Source organism: Canis lupus, chromosome 32 (genome assembly GCF_003254725.2).
Source record: "Canis lupus dingo isolate Sandy chromosome 32, ASM325472v2, whole genome shotgun sequence".
In the NCBI taxonomy this organism is placed as follows: domain Eukaryota; kingdom Metazoa; phylum Chordata; class Mammalia; order Carnivora; family Canidae; genus Canis; species Canis lupus.
The window spans coordinates 1,742,371-1,765,147 of record NC_064274.1 but is presented as its reverse complement, the minus strand read 5'-3'; the positions used below and the strand labels follow the sequence as shown (position 1 = coordinate 1,765,147).

Here is a 22,777-nt window from a genome sequence, read left to right as displayed (position 1 = left end):
CAATTGCTCCGGGATTTCAGGCTAGTGAAAAACCCGTCTCCAGCTGCCAGGAAGCCAGAGATTCTTATTAGGCTTCCTATTTTAAAGAACCATTACAGGTCCTCTTTGCCTTCTTTTTTTTTTTTTTTTTTTTTTCCCTCACTGTGTTATAAAGGCTACCGAGTGGTTGAAGACTGTTCTGAGGGCATAATTTAGAATCACCTTGTAAAAATGGCTGGATCAGCTACCCCTCTAGCACTTAGTCTTAATACAGAATAATTTTAGGGGTGCCTGGGTGGCGCAGTGGTTAGGAGTCCACTCTTGGTTTCAGCTCAGGTCCTGATTTAGGGGTTGTGAGATTGAGCCCTCCTAGGGCTTCACGCTCAGTGTGAAGTCTGGTTAAGTTTTTCACCCCCTCTACCCCCGCCCCCTGCCCTGTGTGCCCTGCTCTCACTTTTGCAAAAATAAATCTTTAAAAATAAATAAAAGATTTTTAATGTGTTCTAAGGAATATCAAAAGGAAAAACATGAGATGCTAACACACATGCACAGCAACTGCTCCAGTTGGGCTCCCCTTTCTTGGCCCAAGGCACCCAAGGGCAGGACCGTGATGGCACTCTTCTCCCCCCAGTCCCTGATGCTCTTTGCCGGGATGCATATATATAGCCTCCAGCTGGCTTCCCCTAAGTGGCTTACCATCAAAGGGGACGCCTGCTGGGCTCCAGCCTTTTAGTCTTCTCTCTCACCGCCTTCAGTAATCTGATGAATGTTGTCTTTGGCAAAGGATTCCAAGCAAAGATCTTCCCTGAGATTCTTCTCTGTCTCCTGCTGGCTCTCTTTGCATCTGGCCTCATCCACCAAGTCTGTGTTAGGACTTGCTTCACCTTCTTCATGGTTGGCCTCAACTACATCAACAAGATCTCCTCTCTGTATCAGGTAACAGTTCCATTCCTCACACCAGCCAAGATCACAGGGTAAGAGCAAAAAGAGAAGCTGACCCCAAATGTCCAATAAAGTTTGAGGAAGGAGGGAAGGGGAGGGGAGAGAAATGGAGGGGAAGGTAGGTAGGTAGGTAGGTAGGTAGGAAGGTAGGTAGGAAGGTAGGAAGGAAGGTAGGAAGGAAAGAAGGAAAGAAGGAAAAAGAAAGAGTAGCTATTTGTTTGATCAGACACCTTGTGTTAGTGTCAAACATCCTTACTCTCAGACAACACTAATCATCATGCTCACCTGTATCTTTCATTTATTCTTTCGTTTACAACTATTATTAAAGTCTATGATTTGGAGAAAGCAAGGAGGTGACCTATTGGGTCATGGGCTTTGTCTGTGTTTCTCAGAATCCTCAGGATCCACGTGTTTTCTGAAAACTTAATTCCATTTGTAGATTTGAGAGTAAAAAGTATTATGTTTAGCCACTAATGAGCCAAACTGATATAAATAAATGATTTAATTAATAAATAGAGGAGGAGAGACGAATCTTCTTTACAGAATAATTTGAAATAATATATGTCCATACTTCCCAATCCATGAGGTGGATTTTAATTACCCTCCCTTTGAGTGTGGGCTGGGCTTAGTGAGTCAGGTATCTAAGAACAGAGTAGGGAAACAAAAAAAAATAATCATTTTGTGTACACCTGAAACTAATATCACTGTATGTTAACTGATTTTTTTAAAACTTAAAAAAAAATTTTTTTATGAAGAAACCTGGTAGTGTTTCCCTTAACTTTGCCTTTTTTTTTTTTTTTAAAGGATTTACTTATTTATTCACGAGAGACACAGAGAGAGAAGCAGGCTGCCTGCAGGGAGCCAATGTGGGACTCGATCCTGGAATTAGGCCCTTGAGCGGAAGGCAGACACACAACTGCTGAGCCACCTAGGCATCCCTGCCTTAACTTTGTCTTAACACTACCTTAATGAAGTGATCCAGGTTAACATCATCAGTGATAAGTCATGTTGCTATTAAGCACCCTTAAATATAGTGAGAAGAGCCCTTCATCCCTATGATATCCTTCCTCAAAACCCTTCAAAAGAGTTAATCGAGGTCCTGAAAAATAAGGAAAGACTGAGGAGCTTCACAGACCAGAAGAGACTAAGGATGTATGTCAACTAAATACAACATGGTACCCTGGGTAGGATCCTGGAACAGAAAAATACATTAGTGGAAAAATTGGTGAAATCCAAATAAAGTTTGGAGTTCAGTACATACAATGTATAAATGTTGATCTTTTAGTTTTGGCAAATGTACCATGATTATATAAAATGTTAACATTAGGGGAAACTGAGTAAAGGGAATAAGGAACTTTCTTTACTGTCTCTGCAACATTTCTGTGAATCTAAGATCATTCACAAATAAAATACTTACTTGAAAGAAAAACTAAGAAAAGGAAATAAGGAAAATCCACATGAACTTTTAAGATAAAATGCAAGTCTTCAAATAAATTTTATGCTTATAGCAGACTGCTTTAAACTATGCATCCCCTATAGCATACCTGAGTGTCTCAATGGTTGAAGCATCTGCCTTTGGCTCAGGGTGTGATCCTGAGGTCCTGGGATGGAGTCCTGCATCAGGCTCTTTGCAGGGAGCCTGCTTCTCCCTCTGCCTATGTCTCTGCCTCTCTCTCTGTGTCTCTCATGAATAAATAAATAAAATCTTTAAAAAAATAAATGAACTATGCTTCCCCTAGACTTGCTAGAAGCACTTTTCCATTTTAGGGGTAATTTAGAGCAAAAGTTTGAAAGGTTAGATAAATACCAAAGCTATTTGAAGGATGGGATAAGGCTAGAGGCTAAGAGGCCAGCTGGAATCCAGCTAGGATATAACCAAGTCTGAGGCAACAAGTCAATCGACAACTAGAAACAAATTGGCGTATTTATTCCTGTGATTGCTACCAGTGCTTTCTGGGAATTTGCTAATTCCAGTCAACCATTTTCATCTTGACTGTTCATGTATCTGTAGTCATGAGAGAAGAGATTCTATTCTCAGGTAGCCAGATCACATCAAAATTACCAAATCTGCTTAAGAAGAATGTGTGTTTTTTTTTTTAAGATTTTATTTATTTATTCATGATAGAGAGAGAGAGAGAGACAGAGAGAGACAGAGACACAACACAGGCAGAGGGAGAAGCAGGCTCCATATAGGGAGCCTGACGTGGGATTCGATCCAGGGTCTCCAGGATCGCGCCCTGGGCCAAAGGCAGGCGCCAAACCGCTGCGCCACCCAGGGATCCCTTGTTTTTTTTTTTTTAAGATTTTATTTATTTATTTGACAGAGAGCACCAGCAGGGAGCATGGCAGGGAGAAGAGGGAGAAGCAGACTCCCTGCTGAGCAGAGCGCTGATGTGGGGCTCCATCCCAGGACCCTGGGATCACGACCCTGGGATCACGACTTGAGCTGAAGCAGACATTCAGGCAACTGAGCCATCTGGTGCTCCAAAGAATGTGTTTTTAAAAAACAACACCTAAAAACCAAAAACAAAGCACAACACCTACTATGGAAGATAGGGTAAGTAGTAAAGAACATGAACATTGAAGGTAGGCAGACAAACCTGGGTTTAATTCTCTACTAGATTTAATTCTTAAGTTTATTGGCTATGTGATCTCACACAAGCTTTAGGCCCTCATCTGTGAAATGGGAATAAAGAGTGCTTACTCCAAAGATTATTGTGAGGGCCGATCAATAATATGTATGAAAAGCATCTATAATAGTTCATGGCACACATAGAGCACTTACTATTATTACATAGATCTGTTCTACACCCAATACATATTGATTGACTCATTTAATCCTCACAACAATCCTATTATTTATCTTTTTTTAAAGATTTTTATTTATTTATGAGAGAGAGAGAGAGAGAGAGAGGCAGAGACACAGACAGGGAGAGAAGCAGGCTCCATGTAGGGAGCTCGATGTGGGACTCGATCCTAAGTCTCCAGGATCACGCCCTGGGCCAAAGGCAGCGCCAAACCACTGAGCCGCCCAGGCTGCCCTCCTATAATTATTATTATCCTTTGCCCTCCTATTATTCATCTTTATGTTCCACGTGGGGAATCTGAGCCACAGGACGATGAATTATTGGCCCAAGGCAACATAGCCTGTAAATGATGTAACTTGATTCAAATCCAAGCAGTCTGGCTTTAGAATTCTTGCTTTTAGTTGGCACACTGTATTACCTCTTCTGTTATCAGAAAGGAAGAAAGAAGAAAGGGGATAGAGCATCCTGGGAAGTCCAAGAAGAGGTACCTTTAAGAAAAGTTAAATGGTCAGCTCTACTGCAGCAGTGCAAATATATAAATAATGTAGGTATGAATTAGGAATGATACAGCAAAGTCATGTCTAAGAGACCATTAGAATGGTATCGCTTCTGCAGGCGCAAAAGTCAGTGAGAACATTCCTTTATAAGTCATGTAATAACACTGTAAAAGTAAAGTTTACCAAATTAGAGAAGTTCTCTCCCCACATGCTTATCCCACTGTTTTCTCAGTTGATTTCCTGGACAGAAAGCTCAAATACTAGTTCAAAACTAGATACATGACAACCTCACTGTAGAAGAGTCTGCCAACATTCCACACTTAATCATCCTTCTTCAAGATAAAAGCCAACCCAAGCCTAAGGCAACCTTCTGAAAGGCTTCCCCTGCTTTCCAGCCTAAGTAGAGGGCAACCACAAAAATAAAAGGCCCAGGTTGGGCTCCTAACTTGGCGACCCCATCTCTAATTTACTGTTCAAATGTTAAAAGGTACCACCCTGTGAGTCCTTATTCTGAGCCAGGTAATCTATACTTTGACTCATTTAATTCACCCTTGACCCCCATGAGCTAAATATTGACATTCCAATTTATGAGTGAAAAAATTCAGGTTCAGAAGGATTAAGCAATTTTCTCCCCAAGTTACACAGCTAGCAAGAGTCAGTGCCAGGATTTAAACCCCAGCTGTTCACATTCCAAGGCCCTGCTCTTCAGCACTAAGATATACAGTTGAGGTTGTCAAAAAGGTGTATTTGAAGGGCAGAGCCAGTAACAACTTGTCATGGCCTTATTATCCCTTTTTCCAATGAGAGATCCCTAAAACCCACAAGAGAATAAAGACAAAAATGTTCTTTCTGCAATAGGAGCCATCCTTAGGGACAGGACAGGCCCAGAGACAACAGGTACAGGGAAAGCACTCCAATTTTTATTTCAACAGCTTCATTTCAATTCTGTTATCCTGAACTAAGGCAAACTGCTACAGAATCAAGATCCTCCTCAACCTCTTTTTTTTTTCTGTCTTCTTTCCCTCCACCCAAACCTGAATTGGTGAAAGAGGGACCAGGGAAGAAAGAGAAATAGGGTTTGTGCAAAGAACAATTCCAGTTTCAGTTTTCCTAACTTGTTCCAACGCGGACTGATTCCACTAGGTTTTTCACCAGAGCTACTTGCTGCTCTCACTGCCTTCTGATGCTTGCTTGGACCTTGTGCCTGTTCTTTGGAGTACAAAGGCAGCCAGGGAACAGGTGATCCCTACCAGCACAGAAGAAAGAACTCCTTGTGTCCATGGTCCGCCTTTGAAAGCTTGTGTTTGTTACTTCGTAACTCATTATTTGGATGGGGTGGATGGTGTTACATATACAGATAGATCATAGAATTTATTTGATCTTTTACAGCATTCATAGGACATTGAACTTCAGAATGTGCAAGCCTAATGTAGACTATGAACAGACCTAGAACTTTCCAATTCCTTGTCATGCCTACATTCCTATGTCTCCTGTTTGAAATGAGAAAGCAGCTGCCAGTGTAGAAAAAGCCTACCCATATAGACTTTCTCTTGAGTCCTCCTACCTCAGCATCCATCTGCTACCACCATAGTTTAAGCCTTTGTTTCTCACTATTCCTTTTCTCTATTCTTCCTGCTGTCTTCACTACCTTCAAGATACTACCCTCTAGACCATTCTCCACACTACATCCAGAGAGATCTTCCTAGAACAAAACTCTTCTCTGGCTCCCCATCATGCTCAGGCTAACGACAAAATTCTTACCATAGTAAAAAACAAAAACAAAAAAGAGAAGGGAGAGAGAGGTCATTTAAAAATTTTATTTGGTTAACATAGAGTGCAATATTGGTTTCTGGAGTAGAATTCAGTGATTCATCACTTACATACAACACCCAGGGCTCATCACAAGCACCCTCCTTAATACCTATCACATCTAGCCCATCCCCCGCCCACCTCCCCTCCAGCAACCCTCAGTTTGTTCTCCATCATTAACACTAGAGAGAGGTCATTTACTGACTGCTTCAGTCTTCCATCACTCAAATGCCATCTTTCCTCTGGCCCCCTTTGGTTGGTCTTCCTTCTAGCATTTTTCCCATTCTGTTTCATCCTCTAGTACATCCTCTGCCTTTTTTCATCCTCCTCATCCACCTAGCTAATTCCCACTCATCCTTTAAGGATTGATGCAAGTTTTGTCTTTTTCAGAAAGCATTTCTCTATTAGACACCCCAAAGTAGGCTAAGAAGCTTCCTCCTGTCCTCCTAAGGGAAAAACTAACATATCTCTTGTTACAACTCCATTGTCACTACCTGTTCACTTGTCTGTTTTCTTCACCAAAATTGAGCTCATGGAAAATGTCTTCTTATTCACCTTTATGACTCAGTCCCTGGAATAATTCCTGTCCATGATTTTTAAGAGAATGAAGGAATGAAAGGGTGAATAAATGGCCAGTTTGCTTTATCTAGAAATAAATGACATACTCAAATGGGGTAATTGAGAAGAGCTTAATAAGGCACCACTTATAAGGAAAACCAAAGAAAAAATGAAGTATCCCTGGGGCCAGCTACAGCAGGAGCTGGGACCATCTCTAAGTCTGAAGTTACAAGGAGAATCCAAATCACTGCAAGGAAGGATCAATGGACAGGGGGTAAGTTCAGCAGTGTCTTCAGTAAAGAATGCATCCAACCTGTAGTGACTTGGCATGATATGAGCTGAGAGAGTAAGTGCTCTGAAGGCACTCTCTTCCCATCCTCCAATCTTCTGTTACTGCCTCTCACTGGCCAAATCTACCAGAAGCAGAGGGCAAGGGAACCTATGATGTAATTAGCATGGGTCAACTCCCAACGCACAGAGCAGGGAGGGGAGGAGATCTAGAAGAGCAAATGGAAAAGATCCAACACAGTTTCTTTCCAAGAACAGAATCTTTGCATCCTAAAGGTTAAGTTCAAGAATAATAATCAGAGAAAAATTTATTTTCTTTGTAGCTGGTAAGAGAATTGCTTCTAAGGCGAGAGAAACACTTGAATAAGCCAGTTGTTATAAAGAATAGAGCAAAGGGCTAGCACCCAGGTTTCTTGCAGAAGAAGCACCTTCCTATGGGTAATAAAGGATAAAAAGGGAGGGAGAATGGAGTTGAATGCATTCTTGGGGCAAGGTTAAGAGGAAGAGGGGACATGGCTGAGGACCATGAAGAAAGAGTTAGGAGAATAAGTCAAGCTAATGGAGATTTTTCCAAGTGAAATTGTGGGTACTTTGTGCAGCAAGGTATCCTTCTGTGGTCATTATGAACCCACAGTAAGAATTTATTTTAAATCATTATATGTTCACTGTGCATGGGTTGTTTGTGGAAGTTAATGGAAAGATTGAGTTTATTCACATTAAGATTGGTACCAAGCTGCCGAAGACAAGGGTCCAAGAGGAAAAACACCTTTCTTAGTCAAACAGAGAAGGGACTGGGGTTCTGAGAAGTAAAGAGACTGAGTGAAGAGCACAGAATTAGAGGAGGCAAAGCAGAACCCAAACCTGGGATGTCTGGCTCGAATTTGGGGGTATTTTCCCCTGTCAATCTGCCTCCTTCCATTGTGTCTCTTCGGGTAAGTGAGAAGACACAGGAACCATGGCTATGTACTTCTATGGCTTACAGATATATACTAATTAAGGGCTAGAATTTATGGGGGATATACTGTGTGTCAAGAGCTTTATATGGGTAATGTTGTCTAATCAAAGTAACCCAGGAGAGTTTCTAGTACTATCCCATTTTACTGATGTGGAAATACATTGGAAGGATGAAGCAACTTTCCCTAAGTGCAGACTTAGAATTCAGCACTCCAACTCTGCCCATCTGTGTTTGTAGATCATCTCAACAGCTGTGAAGACTTTCACTCACTTTCAGCATTATTAAAGGGAGCATTTATACCCTTTTAAATGAAAACCTACTAATAAAAGTGTTTTTTTGGAGTTGGGTTGCCACCAGCTCAAAATACTATGGATCTGTTATCAAGAGTCTCCTTGATTTTTAGCCCCAATTCCAGCTATCTTGCATATCACAGTAGCTGCCACAGTTGTATTTTTCACATAATGTCTTTGAAATAAGGCTACAGGTGGCAACTTTGGAATCCCACAGAGCTCCCTCAAGACCCCATATGTTAGAGGAGGTTCCCTACGGTGACCTCCACAGCAAGTCATCTCCTCCCTGCAGGCCTGCTTCAGATCCAGGAGCTCAAAAAAGTGGATGGGTTCTTTCAAAAAAAGAAAAGGAAGAGGAAGTGTTGCTATTCCCTGTGGTTCATGTTCCTAACAGTAAATCTCCAAGGGCTTATTAGAGTTTGGTAGTACTTAATCCCACTGTTACTTCATCCAATAGGAGTGGTATTCTGTCTTCATCTGGGATGTTCTTGATGAGTACTATGGTCAAACATGCTGATTTGACATGTCTTAGACTTTTTTTTTTAAACACTCAATCTATGGGGGTGCCTGGGGGGCACAGCCAATTAAGCATCTGACTCTTGGTTTCAGCTCAGGTCCCTATCTCAGAGTGGTGATTTCAGGTTGTGAGATCAAGCCCATGTTAGCTCTATGCTCAGTGCAGAATCTGCTTGAGTTTCTCTTTCCTTCTCCCTCTGCCCCTCACCCCCACACTCACTTGCACATGCACGTGTGCTCCTGCTCTCCCTCTCTCTAAAATAAATCTTTAAAACACTCTATTCATGGAGTTTAATATTTAATATTTCATATTCATTAAATTTTAAATTAAATTACATTTCAAATCATCTGAGTCTTGAGATGGTATTGTTACTTTCATTTCATAGACAAAAAATATCACACCAAAAAGTAAGTGGCTTACTATACCATAAGTCAGTGGCAAAACTGGGACCCATATCCAGTGTTTCTGACTCCAGATGAGATTAGTTCATCTCCTTAAAATGTCCTGCTTTTCCTTCTTGTATGTCCAAAGACTCTATTACCTATAGAATAAATACCAGGGAATTCCCAGGTGGCTCAGTGGTTGAGCACCTGCCTTTGGCTCAGGTCATGATCCCAGGGTCCTGGGATCGAGGTATGCATCAGGCTCCCTGCAGGAAGCATGCTTCTCCCTCTGCCTGTGTGTGTGTCTCTTTGTGTCTCTCATGAAAAAAAAAAAAAAAAAAAAAAAACTTAAAAAAATATACCACCCCTTTAATAGATACCTGGATCTAGTAAGTATGTAATATGTAATAAGTATCTAACAAGTAGCAGTTGTTTCATGATACCCCTTAAGGAAAAAGGCCAGCACCAACCTTCCATTACAATTCCATAGCCCAGTGGACAAAAGCATTTGCTTAGGAGTCAAAAAGCAGAATTTGAATCCCAGATCCATCTCTGAGTTTGGGGATAAATCTCTTCACATCTGTGAGCTTTAGTTTTCTGTAAAATGGTCAACAGTGCTGGGCAGCCCCGGTGGCGCAGCCGTTTAGCGCCGCCTGCGGCCCAGGGCGTGATCCTGGAGACCCGAGATCGAGTCCCACGTCAGGCTCTCTGCATGGTGCCTGCTTCTTCCTCTGCCTGTGTGTGTCTGCGCCTCTCTCTGTGTGTGTCTCTATGAATAAATAAATAAAAATATTTAAAAAAAAAAAAAAAAAAGAAAGGTCAACAGTGCTAGTTACCTGCCCAGTGTTTACTCCTTTGTGTGTTCTACCATAAAGCTGACTTGTTCAGAGCATCACTGTGCCAGGTAGAAACACTGGCTTCTCCAGGCTCTCTCACAGCTAGGGGTGCCCACTACCAGTGTGACAAAGCAATGAGTCACAAACTGAGAGTTTCTGGAAAACTTAGCTTCCATCAGCAAGTGCCACCAGCCCCCACCCCCTCACCCTGCTATCCCTCCTTCCTACTTGGCTCCACTTTTTATTTTTTCAACACTTGAATATTCATTTCCATATGGATTTTCATTACCACATTTCATGGATGAAATTACTAGTTAACTAGTTGAAACGAGAACTCTTCTTCCTTTGATACAAGCCAAAGGTACATTTACAAACAACCTCCTCAGCAAACCCCTGGAGAGCCTGCTGAATCCGAGTCTTGCTTGAAAGCCTGAAATTTGTATCTATTTGTGTTTTCAGAATCTCTCAGCTTTTGAGGAACAACTCATACCTCTCTGCAGATGATCCAACTTTGTCTCTATCTTTCTCTTTGTTGCTTTAGTCCTAAAGATGTTTAGCATCATCTATGCCAGGAGACAAAGGAAAGGACTGGGTATCTTCTCTTTGTCTTTCAGATCCCCTTTCAGCTCTTCTCCATTGTGTTTTCTACCAAGGAAACAAGATTTTTTGGCTGGATAACAGAGCTCTCCTGCTCTCTGGCTTCTGATGGGGGCCAACAGGGAACCCTTGCAGAGATCAGGTGCAAGAAGGAGGATGAGCTGTGTCCCCTCAACTGAGGTCACAGATCCTCTAACAAGCCTCTTCTGTTTCATTTCTTCACTACAGGGTAACCAACCCAATAGGTCACAGATTTCAAGTTCTTAAAGCTTTAAAATTTGTTGCTGAGTAGGACATATAGCCTTATTTTATCCTAAGGTCTTAATAATGGTGTTTCCCTTTGCTAAGATTGGGAAGCTCAAACTAAGGGAAGATGCTGAGTGAATATACATTGTCACTCTTTTCAAGGGTTAGCTTTTCAGGCCTCAAAACTAATTTTCTCAACATACTTAGTGAATATTGATTTCACAAGGACTGACTCACTCTAACCAAAGGAATAAGAAATTGATATGTAAAGCAGAATGCCAACTTACAATTTAAATTGAGGTGATATGGGAATTTCATATATGCTATGTTATGGGAAATGGGCAAATAAGTGTCACCTGCAAGTAACAGGAAGAAAAACAAACTAAAAAAACAATGAATTAAACCATAAGAACATGATAATAAGAAAGTTGAGCAGTTTCATCAATGTCACCAAGAAATGATACCATTTAAGCATGTTTGCTTATGGCCTCATGGCTACAAGATGGCTGCTGCCCCAGACATCAATACTGCATTCAAATCAGAAAACAGGGATCCCTGGGTGGCGCAGCGGTTTAGCGCCTGCCTTTGGCCCAGGACGCGATCCTGGAGACCTGGGATCGAATCCCACATCGGGCTCCTGGTGCATGGAGCCTGCTTCTCCCTCTGCCTGTGTCTCTGCCTCTCTCTCTCTCTGTCTCTGTGTGACTATCATAAATAAAAAAAAAAAATTAAAAAAACAAAATCAGAAAACAAACAGCTGATTGGAGGAGAAGGAAAATGGTTTCTTTGCATAAGGATTTGTCTTCTAATCCAGTCGGCTTTCCAGAAGTCCCACAGTCATTCCAATTGTCAGGGAGGCTAAGAAAGCAAGCATCTAACTCTACAGCCACTATGTAGTGATAAGAGTCAGCACCAAATAGGAGATTTGGAAATGGCCTTGGAGAGTGTAGCAGTTGTGGAGGGGTGCTGCTCAGACCTCCCCTCAACAGAGCTAACTGTTTAGCTTTGAGAGGACAGGTGGCTGACAGCTTCTAGCTGCAGTACCTTCAGGATATGCCTCGTGTCCAAGCCAAGGCCACTCGGTTCCTGGGCAGTCCCAGTCAGTACTGTACAACCTAGGAGTGCTAGGATATGGTCCTGTCCACCCAATGCAAGACTCCTCTCATCTTTGTTCCAGAGCTCCCTACTGAGCTGGCAGAGACTTTTTCAGATCCACATCACAGTCTGAAGCTCTGCCTGCACAATTCTGTTTCCTCTCCCCTTATTGTTCACGGTCGTTACCCCCCAAATACATGTCTGTATTCCTAACTCTCTCAGCAAGTGCTTCCTATAGGAGCTGAACTGAATGAAAGCAAAGGGCTACATCAACAGAATTGTCCCCTAAAAGAAAATCTCCATGGAAATCCAATAATATTCGTGCGAAGAGAGTATAGAATCAGAACAAACTAGCCTCCTCTGACTAATCCGTTTTCATGGTGAGGATATTCCTAAGGTAGGGACTCCTTTCTTGTGTTTCAGCAAAGACATCCAGGCTCCCAGCCTATACTGGTGAACACTGGCTAAGTTGATATCTGATTCTCTGATTCCTGTGCTTCTGTTTCCATGCAAATCATCCCTGTTCTGTTGGCTTTTTATTTCTTAGCAATGTTGATTCCAACATGGAATGCTGCAGCCACACCCTGTTTTCACCACCTTGGGACTGCAAAGACATTCTATTTTTTCTTTTGTTCATTTGTTTACTTAGTCTGTTATTCCTTTAAGGATAATTCTCCAAAAATTTGTTCTCTTCCATTATGTGTTGGCTTTATAATTTCAGTCCTCTGAGTTCTGAAGAAGTCTCACTGCCACTCCCTCTTACTTCTTACACAGTTCTGCTGCAGGCCTTTCAAACAGCTTCAGTTCTAAAGCACAATTTCCTCTGAGGAACCCTCAAGTAGCTTCCTTTGTTTATTTGTTCATTCAACCTTCACTTATTAAGCAGCTGTGATGTGATAGGCCCTCTAGCAGGTGCTGAGCATACAACAAAGAGGAAGACGCGAGTATTCTCCCAGGAAGCTCACAGAAGCTGTTTTTAAGTTATACAAAACTAGGGGGAATGTCCAAAGAGATGAGATGTAAGCCAAAAGAAGAGTGAATCACTCAATCAGAGCTTTTCTACAACCTCAATATTTTAAGTTTTCTATCCTCTATGAGACACAACTTCAGAGATTTTCGGAGCAATAAGCCTTTCTACACGCACTGGATATTATATATGGATGTGGCTTATTTTCTGCCAATCTATGCTGCTTGTCACATCTGCCACCTTTAGATCACCTCTGCTGATAGCTGCCTGCCTAAGATGACTTCTTTCTCACCAGGGCTTGAAAAATAATGGAGCTGCCTAAATGGGGACTATTTATGCACCAGGCACATTTGCAGCACATTCCCAAGTATGTCTGTGTTAAGGCATTTATTCTTGTCTTAGTTTCAGGTTGTATTTGTCCTGAATGTGCTCATTTCCATTTATTAATGTTTATCATTCCATTTCCCACCATAATTATTTATGTAATCATTTATCAGTTCTATCTTTCTAAGTAAAAATTAACAAAGCTCAAGACAGACTTGACTGGATCACAGACTGGATAAAATCTTAAAAAAGATTACAACTAGAAATAATGATAGTCCTCTAGTCTAGGATCTCTGAGAAACCCTCTCTCAGAAGACAAGAATATTAAGTTGCTTTAGCATTTTATTCTTAAGTTTTGGAATGAGAATGACAAAGCTACATGGACCTCAGAAAGTCACCTAGCCCAATCTCTTCACTTTATAAAGAGGAAAATTTGCTCCAGAATAGAAGAGTAACTGGCTTAGTTCAGACAGCTTGACAGATACAAGACTAAAACCCAAGATTCCTCACTCCAGCCAGGCTCTTTCCAACAGCTGTCCACACTGAGTTTGCCTGGCTGCATTGGCTTCCACAGCTAATTCTGCTTTTTTTCCATATTTTAATCCTCACTGCACCCTCCCCTTCCTTTCATCTTTTATCATCTGCAGTTTTCTCTCCTTCTCTTTTGCTTCCCCCTCCACAGGATCCTTTACATTCCTGTCAGTCCTGTGTGTTTCCTATTCCTGAACCTTTTGAGTTTTTTTCTGTTTTGGGGATCAGTGAAGGAAGAAAATCAACACATGTGTCTATCTCTGTATTCTCTATATTTAGTACTTTTTTTAAAAAAGGAAAACCTGATGTATATGGAAATTCTAAACTATCTTTAAAATTACAATTCTACAAATATACTAGAAAGTCTACTGGGAAAATCATGCTACTTAATTCCCGGGACTTAATACTAAAGGACTTCTGGGATAGCAGAGTAGGTTTTGAAATGATTGCATGGGGCCCTCAGTCCTTCAAGAAAAGATATAAAGTTCCTGTAGGGGAATTACAATCTTCTGTAATATTATCAGATCAAAATGTAATGGATGATATTAATTCTTCATACAGCAATAGACACGAATGACTGAGAAGAGTTTCACAAACAATAAAAACAGGGGTACCTGGGTGGCTCAGTGGCTGAGCCTCTGCCTTCAACTCAGGTCATGATCCTGGGTCCGTGGGATGGAATCCTGCATCAGGCTCCCTGCAGGGACTTTTTCCTCTGTGTCTCTCATAAATAAATAAATAAGATCTTTAAAACAAACAACAAAAGAACTAAGTCCCATCACATTAACTGTAGAAAGCTGCTTGGAGGCAACTGATGCATCAAATTTCATCAAGTCTGCATGACATGATGCACAGAACCAAACCCATTGTTCCCTGCTTCAATTTCCTGGGTATTCTGCTAGCAGAATGGGTGTGTTTTTGATGGCAGGCATTAACATTCTAGATCCCAGGAAGGGAAATCTTTTAATATAAATTAACTAGTTAAAATAATTAATTAATTAATTAATTAATTAATTAATTAACTAGTTGGTACCCTCACTTCCTTTCACTAAAAGGCTGTTGTGCTCCATGTGTTAGACTCTAGCTCTGGGCCTACAGAGCTGATATTCTGACCTTGACCTCTGGTGACCCCATAAAAGTGATGTCACCCTGAGCATGGCCAGATTCCCTTGTTAGCATTTTGGGGCCCTTTCTAGCCTCTGCAACTTGATAAATTAACAAATATCTACTGCACATGATTGCACAACTTTGGTTATGGTAAGTTACATGTGCTTCAAACATGAACAATCTCATTGATGTAAACAAACCAGGAACAGTGAGTACTAATGATTTGAAGAAATGGATAATCAGGTCTGTATATCTCTGTGCCATCTTTTTTGGTATTCCAATAGCATCAATAAAGGAAGGGAAAACATTCCCAAGATGTGCTGGGACTGACCACAGGTGAGCAAGCACAGTTCTCTGTTACCCAAATGAGAAGCACCTCTTGTAGGACCATTTCACGTCTTGCCTTGAGCAGCCCTGGGCCATTTCCAAAATCTCAGAGCCCTGGAAACTGCATACAGGAGCTAAGTCACTGAATCTCAAACAGGAGTCCTGCCCTAAGTCTAGACAACAGCTGTTAAGCAGCTGTGCCATGCAGCCCTAAAGCTGCTTAGTTTAATAAGATGCAAACGAAAAAGGAACTCTGAACCTACATGAAAAATACTAACCCCTGAGACAACAGCTGGCAGTTAATATACATCATGAAGACATTCATGGCATTAGAATAGATGCATAATGGATGACCTTTAGATTTGTGTTTTGGTTTTTCCATGAGTTATGCATTCAAATCTTTTCAACTTAAGAGAAATTAATAAGGAAAGAAAGGTGGAGGGGTAAGGGAAGAACCCTGGTAGCTGGTACAACATAAGATGGAAACAGGTAAAATGTGACTCCCTGTCATCCTCTTCCTCCTTCTTCAGCCCAGATACCCCACCCAAAAATAGCATGAAAGGCTTCACTGGAGCAACCAAGATAAATGTCTGTTCCTGAGGGCAGGCTCCAAGTTCAGGCACAGCACCACTTCTGAGAGTTGGCACCTTGTCTAGCCTTTGATCAGCTCTCCTTTGTGGGACACGTCAACCTTGTTCCTCTTTAATGTACAAGATGGGACAAGAGCTTGAGCCAGGCAGGTATAGCTGCAGGCAGGGCTTTCTTGAACACTGTGCAGAAAGGCTTTAGCCTGCCCAGGCCCAGGACGAGCCCCTTACAGTTGTCTGCCTGCCACATCCTATGAAAAGGAGTCCTGCCATTCTGGTGGCCTGGCATGTGTGTTGCCCAATATCAGGCAAGCGGGGACTTGGAACCAAATGGAAAGCAGGCAGCAGGTTGTTTGCTAGGTCCAGCTTTTGTAGGGGTCAGTGCTTACCTCCCCTCCCCCATCCCTTCTACAGTGACACCTCCCTCTGAGCCCTTTAGGAATCTAATGTTCCCGGGATGCCTGAGTGGCTCAGTGGTTGAGAATCTGCCTTCAGCTCAGGGCAGGATCCACATGGGGCTCCCCCCGGAGGGAGCCTACTTCTCCCTCTGCCTATGTCTCTGCCTCTCTCTCTCTCTCTCTGTCCTTGATGAATAAATAAATAATTTTAAAATCTTAAAAAAAAAAAAAAGGTATGATCCCATTCACTTTTTCTGACCTCTCCCTCCCTCATCCCCATCAAAATCCTCTGGTGCTGAAGTAAGGAAAGTCATTGACATGTTCATTGATGGGAGAATAATTCCATACAACCTTTCAGGAGAACAGGTTGACAAGATAGAAAGTTTAAAATATATATTCCTTTAGAATACACCCAGGAATTTCACTTCTAGAAATGTATCCTACAGAGAGGTATCTAGACTGGCTCAGTCAGAAGAGCACACAACACTTGACCTTCGGGTTTTAAGTTTGAGCCCCACAGTAGGTGTGGAGATTACTAAAAATAATAAATAAACTTAAATTTTAATGTATACTAAAGAAATTATATAGGAAAACAGAAATGTATGGATAAGAATGTTTATTGTTGCTTTATTAAAAATACTGAACTGGAAACCAAGTAAGTATCCGTTAGAAGAGGATCTGAAAAAAAAAAAAGAAAGAAAAAAAAAAAGAAGAGGCTCTGAAATAAGTTGTCCCATAAGCATACAAAGAAACACTTCAGAGCCATTAAAAAATAAGGAAGGATATCAATTAACACTGACATACGGGGATCCCTGGGTGGCGCAGCGGTCTGGCGCCTGCCTTTGGCCCAGGGCGCGATCCTGGAGACCCGGGATCGAATCCCACGTCGGGCTCCCGGTGCATGGAGCCTGCTTCTCCCTTTGTCTGTGTCTCTGCCTCTCTCTCTCCCTGTGTGACTATCATAAATAAATAAAAATTAAAAAAAAAACAAAAACAAAAAAAAACACTGACATACGCCCTAACACATTGAGAAAAGTGGGTTTCAGAGTAGAATCTTACATATATTAAAAAAAAATTAAGTTTATATGTTTATGCTTGCATAAAAAGAATAAAATGATAAAAATCATTTTGTTGACAGTATCTGTGAGGGATGGCATTGTAGGAATTACCACTTTCTCTATACATTTTTCTCTATACAGTTTACATTTTCAGAAAGGAGATATATTAATAAAAAATATTTTGATGTATTTTTTAAAAATTGTCTCTCAGGAAAATATATGCAATGCTTTCACATTGACAATCACTTGTATTCGTGAAGAGCTTTACAGTTTACAAAATCCTTTTATTTTCTCCATTAACTTGTCCAGTCCTCGCAGCACTGTTAGGTAGGAAAAGCAGATCTTAGTATTGTCAAAGATAAGCAAAAATAACAGAAAACAAACTGAAGGTTGTTGGATGGGGTGTGGTGAGGGGATGGGGTAACTGGATTACGGGCATGAAGGAGGGCAGATGATGTGATGAGCACTGGGTGTTATGTGCAACTGATGAATCACTGAACTCTACGTCTGAAACTAATGATAACACTATAGTTAACTAATTGAATTTAAATAAAATAAGTTAATAAAAAGATATGCATAAGTAGACATTAACCAAAGCACTGAAAAGAGACACCAGGCGGATAAAAAGCTGATCGGAGGCTCAATGAAAAATCCCAGAGTTGGTGAGTGTAAATGTGGTTGGGCCAGCTCTGTCCACCATCCAGCAGTTACGGCAGTGGCAGTTCGGAGGCTATCCTCCCACAGAGGCTGGGAGACAGAAGCCCTACCCTTCCTAATGACTACATCACAGAGGAATGGCTTTCAGATAGGTGAGAAAGACACTCCCGAGCACTTATCAAAGGGATAGAAAAAGGATTCTCATTTGTCAGCTCTTTTTAGTAAGTGCCGAAGCAATGGGAGGTCAGGTGATGGCTGGCACAGACGGTAAGTTCTCCTGTCAGCCATGGGGGCAGGGTGGTCCCAGGGACATAGCCTTAAGCTGCTAGAAGCCTGTTAAAATTTGCTCAAGTCTCTTAGTGCAGGAGTTTGAATGGAGTGGTTTTGTCAAGAATTTTTGCCACTTAGTATCTCCCCTTTTCAGATCAAAAAACGTGCACAGAGAAGGTATGTGCTATAGCCCCTTAGAGATGCACCATCTGGATCTCCCTCCAGAAAGAACTTGCCATGCTGCTGCAAGGAGGCCAGCTGCAGACAGGTTCCGGCTGCAGCCCCTTCAGGAGCCACCTGAGAATTCAAGCTGAAGCCATGCTCTCTGGGAACAGACGGTGGTCAGTGACCAGCACCGGGCGTGCCAACCCTGGTCATTTCCATCAACATGAAGCTGTTCCAATGGGCAACTTGTGTTCCAAAGGCCCAGGTTGGGCAAGTCTCTGTCAGGTGTGTGTCCCAGCCTCTGGCTCTCCCTGCTAACCCGCCCTCCTCCCACGTTCCTGTTCACAGGCACCACCCACAAACAAACCCCCTGCACTTGGGACTTCATCTCAACATCTGCTTCCTCAGGAATCCAAACTCATACATACTCTTGTCCAAAACTAGACTCACAGGGAACGGGTACTCAAACCATCGTTTCTGAATCCTATTAAAGTATAAACCCTGTTGGAGGTATTTTTATCAGACTCAGAATCTTTAGCCAAAGGAAAGATTTTCTAAAAGTAAGAATGACCGAATGCACTACAGAAAGAACAGCGACGTCAGGGGCACGGGAAAGAGGATGCACCATCCAGGCCCCCCTAGAATGACTGGAATCCCACCAAGTGATCTTTAGTTCCATCCAGAAGATTAGAGGATCCATTCAGAGGCAAGGCTAGGATGCCACACTGCGTCTTAAACATATTTCTATTATTGTGCTTCTTACTTTGCATAGTAATAGATACATCTGCCTCTCCCCTCAGAGTAGGAGCTTCTCAGTGGAAAGACGTCCGTTGTTTTGTCTTTAGTTTCAGAGGTAGAGTTTAGTGATTCATCAGTTGCATATAGCACCCAGGGCACATCACATCATGTGCCCTCCTTAATGCCCATCACCCAGTTACCCAATCCTCCACGTCCTTCCCCTCCAGCAGCCCTCAGTGTGTTTCCCAGAGTTAAGAGTCTCTTATGGTTTGTTTCCCTGATTTCATGTTTCATTTTTCCCTCCTTTCTCCTATGATCCTCTGTGTTGTTTCTTAAATTCCACATAAGAGTGAGATTTATGATAACTGTCTTTCTCTGTCTTGTTTCACTTAGCATCATACCCTTTAGTTCTATCCATGTCATTGCAAATGGTAAGATTTCTTTTTTCGGATGGCTGAGTAATATTCCATTGTATATACATACCACATCTTCTTTATCCATTCATCTGCCCATAGTTTGGCTGTTGTGGACATTGCTGCTATAAACATTGGGGTATAGGTGCCCCTTCAAATCACTATGTTTGTATCCTTTGAGTAAATACTTAGTAGTGCAATTTATGCGTTGTAGGGTAGCTCTATTTCAACCTTTTTATTCCTTTTTGCATCCTCAGTACCTATAACAAAAATCAGTGTATCATAGTAGCTTGATAATTGTTGAATAAATTATTGAGTCTTATCTTAGGGAAGAAGGTAGGGGAAAAGTGGGTAATATTATTATAGCCAATAGTTACTGGATGTATATCAGGCACTGTTTCAAATTCTTCATCATGTGTTATCATGTCATTCCATATACGCAGTAACTCCACAAGGCAGTGTTGCTGGTGGTGATATTCAGGAAGCGGACTCTGAGACAAAGTCTGAGGGCACAGACTTTGGGCACAGGTTGTTCATTGGGAAGCACTTTTGGGATTCACATCCATGGCAGAGAGGGAAAGGAAGCAAGTCTGGGTACAGGGAAGTGAGCCACAATGAGGGCCCAATGACAACCTCAGCCAATCCCAAGGGGAGCTCTGAGACCAAAATGATCCAATCAGGTTGTCCTGTGTTGGACCAAAGTGACCATGCCTTTACACCTCCTCTCACCTTAATCTGTCATAGATAGATGTGGGCCGTCCCAGGCAGGGCATGACCTTGGGTCAGGCTGCTCTCTGAGTCTGTTGCCTCAAAGGGATTGTTAGCTGAAAGTTTTGTGCCCAAAGCACTCCCATCTAGGCAGCACATTTCTGTACCAAGCACAAGTAAGAAATGTTATTGACCTTTTATACAAATAGAGAAACTGAGGCACAAACACTTTAGGTAACAGCCAATCGGGTCACATACTCAGTGACCACTAAGGTGCACACTGTAGCAGTGGCCTATGGCCCTCTGCAGGCCTTACTAACGATGGGAAATCCTAATTTTGGAGAGGGTGAATGCATCCCTGCGTGCATGGAAGTTTTCATCTTTACAAACTGAATCACTGCAATCAGGAATCAAAAAGGCACCATCAGGTGGGACACACGTAGAAAAATGTTGACATGTTTTACCCAACATCATATTAGGCACCATGAATGATAAAAAGGAAGCATGAATGATAAAAAGGAAGGAACATGGTCTCTTCTCATGAGAAGCTTAGAGTTTAGGCAAAGGGATAAACCATAGACACATGAAATAATTACTGGAAAAATCCCAGAACATAAATGAGTAAGTGGGAAATGATTACTATATTGGATAACAGTAAGACAGGCAAAGGGCAAGCAAGCCTTTAACAAAACAGTCTTTTATTAACACAAGGTTCCACTCCCTTTAACACTGAATGACTGTGGGCCTTGGAACCCGAGGTATTGATAAAGTATAAACTATAACCAAAGTGTAAAAAGGAACTAGGGACAGGAAAGGACCCACATGCCTGAGCACAAAGAAGTTTCCAGGACAAATTAAATCCCCCAGCTTTTGGGATCCCTGGGTGGTGCAGCGGTTTAGCGCCTGCCTTTGGCCCAGGGCGTGATCCTGGAGACCCGGGATCGAATCCCACGTCAGGCTCCCAGTGCATGGAGCCTGCTTCTCCCTCTGCCTGTGTCTCTGCCTCTCTCTCTCTGTGTGACTATCATAAATAAATAAAAATTAAAAAAAAAAAAAACCCAGCTTTTTTGTTTTTTGTTTTTTTTAAGATTTTATTTATTTATTCATGAGAGAGAGAGAGAGAGAGGCAGAGACACAGGCAGAGGGAGAAGCAGGTTCCATGCAGGGAGCCCGACACGGGACTCGGTCCCAGGTCTCCAGGATCACGCCCTGGGCTGAAGGCAGGTGCTAAACCGCTCAGCCCCCCGGGCTGCCCAAAATCCCCAGCTTTCGATGAGACCTCATTTTCTCTACCACTATACTGTCTTGAATTTTTATATTACTACTTTTGGCTCCTGGGCAATTAAAGATATTTTACCTCTAAATCTTAGCCACTTTTTCTTTATATGGGTGAGAGCACTTAAATATGGAAGAGAAGAATACTGTGGCTTATCTTACTGGTATAATGAGAAGGATTTTCTTTATAAGAACTTTTATTTCATTCACTCAATAACTGTTTAATGAGCACCATCAACATTTTGGGTAGTTGTTTAGTATCATGATTAACAAAGAGCATAGGTTTGGCAGACAGACTTGGTTTGAATTTCAGCCCTGCTCCTTAGCAGATCTATGGCCAAGTACTTCTGTAATCCTTACTTTCTTTCCTTGTAAAATGGGACCAATAGCAGTATTTGTCTAATAGATTGTGGTAAAAATTAAATAATTCTTGGGGCACCTGGGCGGCTCAGTGGTTGAGGGTCTGCCTTTGGTTCAAGCTGTAATTCCGAGGTTCTGGAATCGAGTCCTGCATCGGGCTCCCCACATAGAGCCTGCTTCTCCCTCTGCCTCTCTATGTCTCTCATGAATAAATAAATAAAATCTTTTAAAAAATTAAATAATTCTTGCAAGGTGTCTGAAACATATTAAATGGTCAGTAAGTTACTTGTTATGAGTAACAGCTAGAGGAGGAGTTTGGACCAGATACAATGCTGGGTGCTGGGGATTCAACAATGAATAAGACAAACAGTCCCTGTCTTCTGGGGTCAGACAGGTAAGGTAAGCACAAAAGGGAGACAGATAAGCAAGGCATTAACTGCTAGGATAAGAGAAATACAGTTTTATGGAAACATGTAGCACTGAGAAAGAGAGGAAAGTAAAGGAGTTTCAGAAAGATTCCTTGGAAGAAATTATTACCATTACCTTTAAAAATTATATTCTTTGCTGTGAATTACTTGGTTTCAACCACTACAATGTAAGCTGCATGAGGGCAGAGACATTGTATGTTGTGTTTGGTTTTATATATCAAATTCCTATTGTAGTGCCTGGTACATAAGAGGCACCCAAATATCTGAGGGATAAATGGAATGACTTGTAAGGTGGAAAGTAGGAGGAGTTTGCTAGGTGAGGATGATAGGAAAGGTGTTCCAGGCAGATGAAAGAGTGTGCATGAAGTTTCTGAGGTGAGCGAAAGCACGGTGAATGCGAGGAGCTGCAATGCAATTAGGCTAGAAAGGTGTATGTGGATGCCATGAGGGATGAGGCTTAAACAGAGATCAAATCAAGCAGGGTCTTGAAAGCCACGGTAAGGAGTTTGAACTTGATGCTAAGGAGCAGTGTGAAGCCATTAAGGATTTTCATCAAAGAAAGGATATAATCAGGGTCTGTTTTATGAATTTATTCTTTACTCTGTGAATTCACTAATAATTCAAATCCATGTTTAAAGGAAAAAAAATGGAAACTACAGAGAAGC

At 41.8% G+C, this 22,777-nt stretch overlaps 1 pseudogene; it reads left to right on the top strand.

Annotated features, from left to right (window-relative positions):
• The first annotated feature begins 523 nt into the window (after positions 1–523).
• On the top strand, positions 524–2,367 carry LOC118353089 (keratinocyte-associated protein 2-like; annotated as a pseudogene).
• Positions 2,368–22,777: the final 20,410 nt, after the last annotated feature.